General features: G+C 44.3%; 2 long non-coding RNA genes across 2 annotated transcripts; both read right to left on the minus strand.

The window, feature by feature from the left end:
• Window positions 1-284: 284 nt before the first annotated feature.
• LOC149816629 (uncharacterized) lies at window positions 285-4,622 on the minus strand. Its single transcript, XR_016427643.1, has 2 exons — window positions 4,229-4,622; window positions 285-488 (listed from the first exon to the last, which is right to left on the minus strand). It is a non-coding gene; the product is annotated as an uncharacterized LOC149816629 (long non-coding RNA).
• Window positions 4,623-9,224: 4,602 nt separating this feature from the next.
• Window positions 9,225-13,562, minus strand: LOC149816630 (uncharacterized). Its single transcript, XR_016427642.1, has 2 exons — window positions 13,169-13,562; window positions 9,225-9,428 (listed from the first exon to the last, which is right to left on the minus strand). It is a non-coding gene; the product is annotated as an uncharacterized LOC149816630 (long non-coding RNA).
• Between the last annotated feature and the right edge of the window lie 587 nt (window positions 13,563-14,149).

The raw sequence follows: 14,149 nt of genomic DNA on the forward strand, positions 1-14,149 counted from the left end.
GTGTAACGCGTCGCTTCTGGGCGAAGACCTAGCAACCCTTGCCCATTTATCATTGCCTCCGGGCCTAGAGAGTACAACGCGTCGCTCAGTAGGGAACGCCCCAACGAAATTCTCATATTGGTTCATTTTCATAGTGTAACGACCCCAACTCCTACTTTTGAAAAATGCGGAATTTTTTTTTTTCTAAGAGTTGCGGAAAACTTCCCAGAGACCTGGGGTCCCTACAGTTCCAATTTCAGTTGGATAACCACACACCACAAACGAAGTTGCAATTATCATCCATATCAACCAACTAAAACTCTTTTATTAATGAGTAATAAAATTTCAAAGACAAAGTTTCCTTCAACTGAAAGTAAAGTAACAATTGCAGAATTTAAAAGAACTGAAAGACAAAAGAAAGAGCCACAATATCCTCTACTGAAGCTGACAAGTCCAAGTATAACTCATCCATCCCCAGATGCATGTCCAACTTCACTGTTCACCATTTCCTGTGAAAAACCAACAAAGTAGGGTGTCAGAAACGAAATTCTGAGCACAGCTACTTCTAAAGAAACTAGATGAGAGAAAGAACATGGATAAGATTTCATGCAGTGATTTGAGTGAGCGCAGATATAAAATTTTCAACATCTAAATTTTCATAACTACCAATGATTTCATTTACTCACCAATCAATAACAGTAAACAGTGTCATATATCAACAATTAAATAACCAACCTTTCAGCATGATTTCACGAAGTAAAGCGTATGCAACCACCAAATGATGTCATGATATCAAGAATGATTCAAACATGCATGATCTAATGCATAACAGAAAAATGCATGATTATGTGCAATGCATGATTTCTTCTGTTATCTTTCATTTAAGTTCCATCTTTCCATATGCATGCCCTATTAGATGCACACATCTTTAAGTTCCTCTTTTTAATTACCGTGGCCCGCGGATACACCAAACGGGTACAAACCCCGAGGTCAAGTAGGTTCCCAGGGTAGCTTAACACACAATTTGTATTTTATTGCTGGGTTCCAACTTAGCCCTCGACCGATATCAGGAAACAACACCATCTATCGGAACATTAGACCTCCACATCTAATGTCGGGGACACAAGGGACACCCCACGCCCACAAGTGCCACTTCCTTGGTACCATAAACTCACAGCTGTGACTAACACACCACTCCCGGGTAAAGTGGCGGATTCTCCCTAAAACCGTGGCTAGGAGAAGAACCTCAATATCGGGTTCAGGGGCAACAACGCACACGGAGTTTTTGTATCCTCACAGTCTCCCCAAGACCGGATATCCAAGATTCTCATACTCCAGATGAGATATCCCAGAATGTAAATTACACTGTTCTTATTATATTTTTATTTAATTCATTCTTTAAGTTTGCAACACAATATGCAAAAGTAAAGTGAAAAATCTGCATCCTCCCTTGCGGGGACCCATTCGGGACTCCAGCCCGTAACCACCACTAGAGCAGTGTAGTAATGTGCCAAGTGATGCATTTAGAAACATAAATAAAAGAAAACCAACCCACGGCACTCCAGGCCGCTGATGGTCCAATTTGGCCATCGGTGCATCACATAATAAAACCATAACAGTTAGTGAAAGCATAACCTCCACGGCAAGTGTTTTCTCTCAATCCAATACACAAGCTTTTAAATAACACATGGATTCTAGCCAAAAATATAATGTTCATCTAGGGACATACAAGCAAGATACATTCCATATGTATAATTTCAGTTTCATGTATCCATCCTCCCTAAACGGTGTAACATGAGCACTGTTATACACAACTGACCCATTAATGATTACTAACAAGTATAACTAGTTAGTCATGCTTCATTTTATTCATTTTATGTCAATATATTGCCTAACAGTAAATACTAATGAACCCATTCTCTAATGATAACAGTTGTGCCCAGTTTACCGAATATGAATGGGGAACTGTACAAAAGAATGGAGGTCGGCTATGTGTACCTAATAATGCTGTCCTCCTATTTGGCACATCACAATGTGACATTTCAAGACAAAATTTTAAATAGATTTCGGAGGCTTGATAACCCCAAATGAAAACAGCAAGAACAAAACAAATCATCCTTCTCATGAAACAGGTTACAGATTCCTTTCAGGTATAACTATGCCATGAAGACATTAATTTAGTAATAATCAAGCACAGGTAAGAAGAATAAAGGAAGCAAGAGTGGGGAAGGACCATATGATTTCCAGCTCAACTCAAGTGAAAAACTCCATTATGACAGGTTACAGACTAACTATCAGTCTAGTGAAATTTTAGTACAAGAATACAAGGCAAAATACGCAGGCCAATATATGCAGTTTTAAAACTGAACACACGTTGAGCTGTGTAATGGCATTTCAACATTCAGTTTTAGATTCTCATTCTAATACCCAATTTCAGTTATATCATGCAGCCTTTCATAAGTCTGGGTGTTATGATTTCAAAATTTTGCGTATTCAGCAGCAAGTATAGCAGTACATTATCATACTTATCAAAATATGAAGGAATGATATTCAGCAACCAATCACATCAATGTACACGGCTTAATATGAACATTTTAATCCAATAGCATAAAAAGATTTTGTCTACAAAAAAAACTTCATGATGCACCTAATGCCCATCGTGTAACCTACCCAAGTCAGGTTATACATGACTCTCCCTATGCACATACAATGATAACAAAAACCCCAAATAAGGTTTTATTTTAATTTGATAATGGCAACCGAATCCCCCAAATCTGATTGATTAGGGTCTCTGACAACCTTCATAACCTCCTCCCCATTCAACATCAACCCTGAAACCCAACCGTTTATGTGCCCAGAACAGTTCTTTTTGCTATTTCACAAACACCAACTTGAAAAAAAATCGCCCAAATTAGAAATCTCTGTCCAGGCTATTTATTTTTCTTAAGCAATTCACCTCTTTACGTAATACAATCATACTAAACACCACAAGAAAATCCAAAATGAAGAAAACAAGTAAAACAAACAGATCCAAAGACTATATAGCTCCAAAAAACAATACCAACATCCAAAAACATCATCCACCGAAACACCCGTTAAAAATCTCTAAGATTTTCATTAAAGGGGATCAAGTGCACACAATGGAAACCCTCTTTTTTTTTTTTTCTTCTTTTTTTTTTTTCATACGAGTCACAGGCCAGCACCCAGCCGACTGGGTCGGCTGGGCCTGCTATGGCCCGGTCCAAAAGAAGTAGAGCACCCAGCCGACTGGGTCGGCTGGGCCCTGCTAACACAGCACCCAGCCGACTGGGTCGGCTGGGCTTGTCGCCTCCAACCCATGCACTAGTGGCCTGCAACATGAAACAACATTTTTTTTTTTCAAGCCTATACGATTACTGTTTTCATAAACATATACGATTTCTGTTTTCCGATTTCAATATTTAGGGCATATTAAGAAAACCCCCAAATCAATTTGATTTGGGTATTTAGGGTTTATCAAGAAAACCCCCAAATCAACGTATGGAATCGAACCCCTGTTCGATTCCTCACCCAGGTTCGAAGAAGAACCGTACCTGATTCCGATGGGTTTCCCGGCGATCGAAGGCTGGGGACGCGAAGGTAGGGCCGCGACTGACACTCCTTGTTGCTGTCGCGACAGGGGGATACTCGCTGCAGTCGCTGATGGCTGCTTGTTGCCGCAGCTCGCCGGCGAACTCCTCCTCTCCGATACACACTGACAGAGAGAGAGAGACGGGGGAAAGGAGATGGGGGAGGAGAGAGTGCCCGAGTGAAGAGGGAAACCCCCCCCTCTCCACTCCTTTTATCGGCCCTCTTCCATGCCGAGATGGGAGGAGTTGGTTACGCATTGCGTAACCCCCTCCTGCCCCCCTTTCCTTTTCTGCAACGAACCTATCGGGCAACCCTTATCGGGTTGCCCCTTTCTTTAAAAGGGCTGTTACACAGGGGCGCGGCTCGGGTCCGGACCCGAGACCCGTAACCCGGCCCCAATCGATATGGATCCACTGTGGATCCTCGAATTAAATTAGATTTTTTTTTTTATTTATTCATTATTATCATTAAATCAAGGTTTCAAATGAATAAATCCTAATTACCCCCCCTTTATGGGTCCTGGATCCGTAATGTGGATCTAGGCCCAACTTGAAAAATTTGAGATATTTTCAAATAAGAAATCTCGGGTTTTACATCTCTACCCCCTTAAAAGAATTTCGTCCGCGAAATTAGCACGTACCAAATAAAAGAGGATAGTGTTGACGCATATCCGCCTCAGGCTCCCAAGTGCATTCATCTAGCCCATGATGCTGCCAACGCACCTTTACAAATGGAATCGTCCTACTGCGCAGTACCCTTTCCTGGCGTTCCACAATCTCTATCGGCTTCTCGTCCGTTGTTAAGTCAGGTTGTACCTCGATCGCCTCATAGTGAATTACGTGTGAGGGGTCAGGCACGTACTTTCTCAACATCGAGACATGAAAAACATCGTGAATCTGCGAGAACTGAGGAGGAAGGGCTACTCGATACGCAGTCTCTCCGACACGTCCAAGGACTTCGAAGGGTCCAACATACCTAGGACTCAACTTGCCTTTCTTCCCGAACCGGAAGATACTTTTCGTAGGCGAGATTCGAACAAACACGTGATCGCCTACCTCAAAACTGAGCTCTCTACGCCGCTGATCGGCATAACTCTTTTGCCTACATTGAGCTGCAATCAACCTTTGTCGAATTAAACGTACCTGATCCGCATAGTGCTGGACGATCTCTGGAGACTCTACTGCTCTTACTCCAACCTCATCCCAACAAACCGGAGATCTACACGGTCGGCCATACAGTGTTTCATACGGGGCCATACCAATACTAGCATGAAAGCTATTGTTATAAGAAAACTCTGCAAGCTTCACATGTTTGTCCCAATCACCGGCCCAATCCAAAGCGCACGCTCTCAACATGTCCTCGAGCGTCTGAATCGTTCGCTCTGACTGCCCGTCTGTCTGCGGATGGAAAGCAGTACTAAACTTCAAAGTAGTGCCAAGGGATTTCTGAAGCTGGCGCCAAAATCGAGATGTGAACCTCGGATCCCGATCTGACACTATCGAACGAGGCACTCCGTGAAGCCTAACAATCTCTTCTACGTAGAGATCGGCCAAACTCTCCAAACTTTGACTGATCCTGATCGGAAGAAAATGAGCACTCTTTGTCAACCGATCCACAATCACCCATATGGCATCTCGTTGTCGTCGGGTCTTAGGCAACCATACGATGAAGTCCATTGAGATATCATCCCACTTCCATTCTGGAATCGCAAGAGGCTGCAAAAGTCCACCCGGTCTCTGGTGTTCAATCTTCACTTGTTGGCAAGTAAGACACCGAGATACGAACTCCGCGATGTCCCGTTTCATCCCATTCCACCAGTACGTCCTCTGAAGATCTTTGAACATCTTGGTGGAACCAGGGTGAACGGAATACTTTGACTTGTGAGCTTCACTCATCAGCTCTTCCCGTAACGCTTTTGGAACCCACCATCGGTCCCCGAACATAATGGTTCCGCCCTCCTCCCGGCGAAACTGCGCTTCTGGCTTCTGAGCACTTTCGCACAACTTTTCAAAGTCCGGATCTTCTGATTGGAGTTCCTCAATTCGATCTATGATCTCTGGTCGGGCCTGCATCCCGGCACAAAGGATGTGTTCGGAGTCGTCAAAAAAAGGTTGCCATTGTACGAACTCCTCGACTAGATTCCAACTGCGTCCAATTAAGCTAGCTGCTGTGATTGACGCCTTTCTACTAAGCGCATCAGCCACCACATTCGCCTTACCCGGATGGTAAGCGATGGAGAAGTCGTAATCCTTTAGGAATTCCAACCACCTACGTTGCCTCAAATTCAGGTCCCTCTGGGTGAAGATATACTTGAGGCTCTTGTGGTCAGACATGACCTCAAACGTTTCTCCATAAAGGTAGTGGCGCCAAATCTTCAGCGCGTATACTACTGCCGCTAACTCCAAGTCGTGTGTGGGATAATTCTTCTCATGCACCTTTAGCTGTCGGGAAGCGTATGCTATGACATTTCCATGTTGCATAAGGACACAACCCAGTCCGGTCCCTGACGCATCACTATATACCACAAAACCACCCGCCCCGGAAGGCAATGTCAACACCGGCGCTGTGGTCAACCTTTTTTTTAACTCTTGGAAACTGTCTTCGCAGCGAGAGGACCATTCGAACTTCACTCCTTTCTGCAACAACCGAGTCATCGGAGCCGCTATACGCGAGAAATCTTGAATGAATCGACGATAATAACCCGCCAATCCCAAGAAACTCCTAATGTCTGTCACCGTCTTCGGTTGTTCCCATGACAAAACGGCTTCCACCTTTGCTGGATCAACCTCTACACCTCTCTCGGATATCACGTGACCAAGAAACATCACCCTATCGATCCAAAACTCACACTTTGAGAATTTAGCATAAAGCTGATGTTCTCTCAGTGTCTGCAGCACGAGTCGCAAATGCTCTCGGTGATCTTCCACACTCCCCGAATATATCAGAATGTCATCTATAAACACGATGACAAAAGAATCCAACCACAACCTGAAAACCCGGTTCATCAGATCCATAAATGCCGCAGGGGCATTTGTAAGTCCAAATGACATCACTAGAAATTCATAATGCCCATATCTGGACCTGAACGCTGTCTTAGGAATATCTTCGGTTTTAACCCTCAGCTGATGATATCCTGAACGAAGATCGATTTTCGAGAACACCTTGGCCCTTTTCAACTGATCAAACAAATCATCGATCCTAGGCAAAGGGTATTTGTTCTTCACCGTCACTTGATTCAACATGCGGTAGTCAATACAAAGTCACATTGAACCATCCTTCTTCTTAACAAAGAGGACCGGGGCACCCCAAGGGGATACACTCGGTCTAATAAATCCTTTGTCAAGAAGCTCCTGCAACTGCTTTTTCAGTTCCCTTAATTCAGCAGGTGCCATGCGATACGGAGCGCGTGAAACTGGTGCTGTACCAGGCACTAGCTCGATCGAGAACTCAATTTCTCGATGCGGAGGCAAACCCGGCAAATCCTCAGGAAAAACATCCGGGAATTCGCGGACAACGTCTAACTGCTCCAATGACGGCGCCTGACTGTCTTGAGCAGAAACACTGGCCAAGAATACCATGCAACCCTTCTTGTGGTACTTGGAGACCTTCAAAGCTGACACGATCTTCACCCCATCGGTTGGTCTCGTTGAATGGCACAACAATGCCGATAACTTGGGGTTCTCCAAGATTACCTTCCTGCCTCGACACTGGAGGGTCGCATTATGCTTGGACAACCAGTCCATGCCCAAGATGACATCATAGAATGTCATATCCAAAATGACCAAATCGGCCGACAACTCATGGCCTTCTATCACCACGCCTACGGACGGAAAATACTTCCCGCAGGAAGAAGATGCACCCATAGGTGACATCACATCAAGAGCCCTTCGAGGCTAGATGGAACCAAATCAAGCAACTTTGCAAACGAAGAGGAAATAAAGCTGTGTGTTGCACCCGAATCAAACATAACACGTGCAAAGTGTTCGGCGACTAAGAATATACCTTCGATCAGATCAGCCTGATCATCCTGGGAGGTTGCTGTCGCTGCGTAGACCCGTCCATTGGTCTTGCGCTGACCCTGCTGCTGTTGAGGCCTCTGCTGCTGTGGTTGTTGCGGCTGTCCACCCGGAACCGCAGGCTTGTTTGGACAGAAGGGGGCAATGTGCCCTGGCTGTTGGCACTGGTAGCATACTCCCTTAAACGATGGGCAAAAACCTAATGGATGATTCTTGCCACATCTGCGACATGCCGGTTGGGCCTTCCCCTGTTGTCTCCGCGGCTGAGGTCGGCCCTGTTGCGCGCCCTGTTGTCGCCCGTCCCAGGTCCGCTGCTTCTTCCCGTTCTGCACTCCCCCTCCTGCTGGAGGATTCTTCCTGGTCCCGCCTGAAGAACATCCTCCGCTGCCACCCTTCTTCTGAAAACCACCTTTGGATCGTTCCCAATCCTCGGTCAGTACGGTGGCCGACTCGATCGCCTCGGCCAGGGTAGAAGGACGACCCCCGAGCACACGAGTCCTTAACCCGTCTTTCAGTCCACGCACGAATCTAGCCGCCCTTGCCTTCTCATTCTTGAAGAGGTTTGGGCTATACTTCTCAAGACTCCGAAACTTAGTAGTGTATTCCACTAGACTCATGGTCCCCTGAGTCAGATCAAGGAACCTTTGTTGTATCTGCTCCTCGGCGTAAGGGAGAAAGTAGGCGTCCAGAAACTCCTCCCTGAACGTCTCCCAAGGAATCTCATCCCAATCAGCAAATTTCACCCTTCGCAGGGTGTCCCACTAGTTCATGGCGTCGCCCTTTAAGCGGTACGTGCCAAAGGGTGTCTTTCTCTCCTCAGGGACAAGTAAGACGTCAAACACCCGCTCAATCTCCTCGACCCATCTCTCGGCAGCCTCCGGGTCTGCCTTTCCTGAAAAGGAAGGCGGGTCCAACTTCAGAAACCTCTCGAACGAAACGCCACCTGCGTTGGGAACGATGTTGACCGGAGGGTCACGAGTCGCTGCCTGCACGGCTGCCTGTGCAGCCTGTGCTGCTTGGGCCGTTTGTGCAGCTTGTGCCGCCATAGTCTCTGTTAGGGTATGGATGGTCTCCATCATGAAATCTCTTTCCTCCTGCCAGTTCGTGGGAGCAGCAGTAGAAGACGAAGCGCCTCTACGGGTATAGTGCGACATCTACAATGCACCACCTTTTCAAATTAGACTATTATGGACACTACCCCTTTAGGGTTGATCATGAACAGTATTCGTTCCCGAATCACATCAGACTTTTAATTCACACCAAAGAACATTAACTTTTAAGTAACATAATCACACAGGACTTATATAAAGTAAGCTAAAGTATTAAGCAACATACCAGTGAAGAAGACTGCTCTGGAGGACGAGTCACACTTGTCGATGCTTTAGGACAGGACTCATATACCAAAATAAAAATTTAATACTCCAAGATGATAAAATTGCAAGTCTTTGTGGTGGCTCTGATACCAAACCTGTAACGACCCCAACTCCTACTTTTGAAAAATGCGGAATTTTTTTTTTTTCTAAGAGTTGCGGAAAACTTCCCAGAGACCTGGGGTCCCTACAGTTCCAATTTCAGTTGGATAACCACACACCACAAACGAAGTTGCAATTATCATCCATATCAACCAACTAAAACTCTTTTATTAATGAGTAATAAAATTTCAAAGACAAAGTTTCCTTCAACTGAAAGTAAAGTAACAATTGCAGAATTTAAAAGAACTGAAAGACAAAAGAAAGAGCCACAATATCCTCTACTGAAGCTGACAAGTCCAAGTATAACTCATCCATCCCCAGATGCATGTCCAACTTCACTGTTCACCATTTCCTGTGAAAAACCAATAAAGTAGGGTGTCAGAAACGAAATTCTGAGCACAGCTACTTCTAAAGAAACCAGATGAGAGAAAGAACATGGATAAGATTTCATGCAGTGATTTGAGTGAGCGCAGATATAAAATTTTCAACATCTAAATTTTCATAACTACCAATGATTTCATTTACTCACCAATCAATAACAGTAAACAGTGTCATATATCAACAACTAAATAACCAACCTTTCAGCATGATTTCACGAAGTAAAGCGTATGCAACCACCAAATGATGTCATGATATCAAGAATGATTCAAACATGCATGATCTAATGCATAACAGAAAAATGCATGATTATGTGCAATGCATGATTTCTTCTGTTATCTTTCATTTAAGTTCCATCTTTCCATATGCATGCCCTATTAGATGCACACATCTTTAAGTTCCTCTTTTTAATTACCGTGGCCCGCGGATACACCAAACGGGTACAAACCCCGAGGTCAAGTAGGTTCCCAGGGTAGCTTAACACACAATTTGTATTTTATTGCTGGGTTCCAACTTAGCCCTCGACCGATATCAGGAAACAACACCATCTATCGGAACATTAGACCTCCACATCTAATGTCGGGGACACAAGGGACACCCCACGCCCACAAGTGCCACTTCCTTGGTACCATAAACTCACAGTTGTGACTAACACACCACTCCCGGGTAAAGTGGCGGATTCTCCCTAAAACCGTGGCTAGGAGAAGAACCTCAATATCGGGTTCAGGGGCAACAACGCACACGGAGTTTTTGTATCCTCACAGTCTCCCCAAGACCGGATATCCAAGATTCTCATACTCCAGATGAGATATCCCAGAATGTAAATTACACTGTTCTTATTATATTTTTATTTAATTCATTCTTTAAGTTTGCAACACAATATGCAAAAGTAAAGTGAAAAATCTGCATCCTCCCTTGCGGGGACCCATTCGGGACTCCAGCCCGTAACCACCACTAGAGCAGTGTAGTAATGTGCCAAGTGATGCATTTAGAAACATAAATAAAAGAAAACCAACCCACGGCACTCCAGGCCGCTGATGGTCCAATTTGGCCATCGGTGCATCACATAATAAAACCATAACAGTTAGTGAAAGCATAACCTCCACGGCAAGTGTTTTCTCTCAATCCAATACACAAGCTTTTAAATAACACATGGATTCTAGCCAAAAATATAATGTTCATCTAGGGACATACAAGCAAGATACATTCCATATGTATAATTTCAGTTTCATGTATCCATCCTCCCTAAACGGTGTAACATGAGCACTGTTATACACAACTGACCCATTAATGATTACTAACAAGTATAACTAGTTAGTCATGCTTCATTTTATTCATTTTATGTCAATATATTGCCTAACAGTAAATACTAATGAACCCATTCTCTAATGATAACAGTTGTGCCCAGTTTACCGAATATGAATGGGGAACTGTACAAAAGAATGGAGGTCGGCTATGTGTACCTAATAATGCTGTCCTCCTATTTGGCACATCACAATGTGACATTTCAAGACAAAATTTTAAATAGATTTCGGAGGCTTGATAACCCCAAATGAAAACAGCAAGAACAAAACAAATCATCCTTCTCATGAAACAGGTTACAGATTCCTTTCAGGTATAACTATGCCATGAAGACATTAATTTAGTAATAATCAAGCACAGGTAAGAAGAATAAAGGAAGCAAGAGTGGGGAAGGACCATATGATTTCCAGCTCAACTCAAGTGAAAAACTCCATTATGACAGGTTACGGACTAACTATCAGTCTAGTGAAATTTTAGTACAAGAATACAAGGCAAAATACGCAGGCCAATATATGCAGTTTTAAAACTGAACACACGTTGAGCTGTGTAATGGCATTTCAACATTCAGTTTTAGATTCTCATTCTAATACCCAATTTCAGTTATATCATGCAGCCTTTCATAAGTCTGGGTGTTATGATTTCAAAATTTTGCGTATTCAGCAGCAAGTATAGCAGTACATTATCATACTTATCAAAATATGAAGGAATGATATTCAGCAACCAATCACATCAATGTACACGGCTTAATATGAACATTTTAATCCAATAGCATAAAAAGATTTTGTCTACAAAAAAAACTTCATGATGCACCTAATGCCCATCGTGTAACCTACCCAAGTCAGGTTATACATGACTCTCCCTATGCACATACAATGATAACAAAAACCCCAAATAAGGTTTTATTTTAATTTGATAATGGCAACCGAATCCCCCAAATCTGATTGATTAGGGTCTCTGACAACCTTCATAACCTCCTCCCCATTCAACATCAACCCTGAAACCCAACCGTTTATGTGCCCAGAACAGTTCTTTTTGCTATTTCACAAACACCAACTTGAAAAAAAATCGCCCAAATTAGAAATCTCTGTCCAGGCTATTTATTTTTCTTAAGCAATTCACCTCTTTACGTAATACAATCATACTAAACACCACAAGAAAATCCAAAATGAAGAAAACAAGTAAAACAAACAGATCCAAAGACTATATAGCTCCAAAAAACAATACCAACATCCAAAAACATCATCCACCGAAACACCCGTTAAAAATCTCTAAGATTTTCATTAAAGGGGATCAAGTGCACACAATGGAAACCCTCTTTTTTTTTTTTTCTTCTTTTTTTTTTTTCATACGAGTCACAGGCCAGCACCCAGCCGACTGGGTCGGCTGGGCCTGCTATGGCCCGGTCCAAAAGAAGTAGAGCACCCAGCCGACTGGGTCGGCTGGGCCCTGCTAACACAGCACCCAGCCGACTGGGTCGGCTGGGCTTGTCGCCTCCAACCCATGCACTAGTGGCCTGCAACATGAAACAACATTTTTTTTTTTCAAGCCTATACGATTACTGTTTTCATAAACATATACGATTTCTGTTTTCCGATTTCAATATTTAGGGCATATTAAGAAAACCCCCAAATCAATTTGATTTGGGTATTTAGGGTTTATCAAGAAAACCCCCAAATCAACGTATGGAATCGAACCCCTGTTCGATTCCTCACCCAGGTTCGAAGAAGAACCGTACCTGATTCCGATGGGTTTCCCGGCGATCGAAGGCTGGGGACGCGAAGGTAGGGCCGCGACTGACACTCCTTGTTGCTGTCGCGACAGGGGGATACTCGCTGCAGTCGCTGATGGCTGCTTGTTGCCGCAGCTCGCCGGCGAACTCCTCCTCTCCGATACACACTGACAGAGAGAGAGAGACGGGGGAAAGGAGATGGGGGAGGAGAGAGTGCCCGAGTGAAGAGGGAAACCCCCCCCTCTCCACTCCTTTTATCGGCCCTCTTCCATGCCGAGATGGGAGGAGTTGGTTACGCATTGCGTAACCCCCTCCTGCCCCCCTTTCCTTTTCTGCAACGAACCTATCGGGCAACCCTTATCGGGTTGCCCCTTTCTTTAAAAGGGCTGTTACACAGGGGCGCGGCTCGGGTCCGGACCCGAGACCCGTAACCCGGCCCCAATCGATATGGATCCACTGTGGATCCTCGAATTAAATTAGATTTTTTTTTTTATTTATTCATTATTATCATTAAATCAAGGTTTCAAATGAATAAATCCTAATTACCCCCCCTTTATGGGTCCTGGATCCGTAATGTGGATCTAGGCCCAACTTGAAAAATTTGAGATATTTTCAAATAAGAAATCTCGGGTTTTACATCTCTACCCCCTTAAAAGAATTTCGTCCGCGAAATTAGCACGTACCAAATAAAAGAGGATAGTGTTGACGCATATCCGCCTCAGGCTCCCAAGTGCATTCATCTAGCCCATGATGCTGCCAACGCACCTTTACAAATGGAATCGTCCTACTGCGCAGTACCCTTTCCTGGCGTTCCACAATCTCTATCGGCTTCTCGTCCGTTGTTAAGTCAGGTTGTACCTCGATCGCCTCATAGTGAATTACGTGTGAGGGGTCAGGCACGTACTTTCTCAACATCGAGACATGAAAAACATCGTGAATCTGCGAGAACTGAGGAGGAAGGGCTACTCGATACGCAGTCTCTCCGACACGTCCAAGGACTTCGAAGGGTCCAACATACCTAGGACTCAACTTGCCTTTCTTCCCGAACCGGAAGATACTTTTCGTAGGCGAGATTCGAACAAACACGTGATCGCCTACCTCAAAACTGAGCTCTCTACGCCGCTGATCGGCATAACTCTTTTGCCTACATTGAGCTGCAATCAACCTTTGTCGAATTAAACGTACCTGATCCGCATAGTGCTGGACGATCTCTGGAGACTCTACTGCTCTTACTCCAACCTCATCCCAACAAACCGGAGATCTACACGGTCGGCCATACAGTGTTTCATACGGGGCCATACCAATACTAGCATGAAAGCTATTGTTATAAGAAAACTCTGCAAGCTTCACATGTTTGTCCCAATCACCGGCCCAATCCAAAGCGCACGCTCTCAACATGTCCTCGAGCGTCTGAATCGTTCGCTCTGACTGCCCGTCTGTCTGCGGATGGAAAGCAGTACTAAACTTCAAAGTAGTGCCAAGGGATTTCTGAAGCTGGCGCCAAAATCGAGATGTGAACCTCGGATCCCGATCTGACACTATCGAACGAGGCACTCCGTGAAGCCTAACAATCTCTTCTACGTAGAGATCGGCCAAACTCTCCAAACTTTGACTGATCCTGATCGGAAGAAAATGAGCACTCTTTGTCAACCGATCCACAATCA

This window comes from Nuphar pumila, chromosome 14, assembly GCF_984573655.1.
Source record: "Nuphar pumila chromosome 14, dmNupPumi1.hap1.1, whole genome shotgun sequence".
In the NCBI taxonomy this organism is placed as follows: Eukaryota; Viridiplantae; Streptophyta; class Magnoliopsida; order Nymphaeales; family Nymphaeaceae; genus Nuphar; species Nuphar pumila.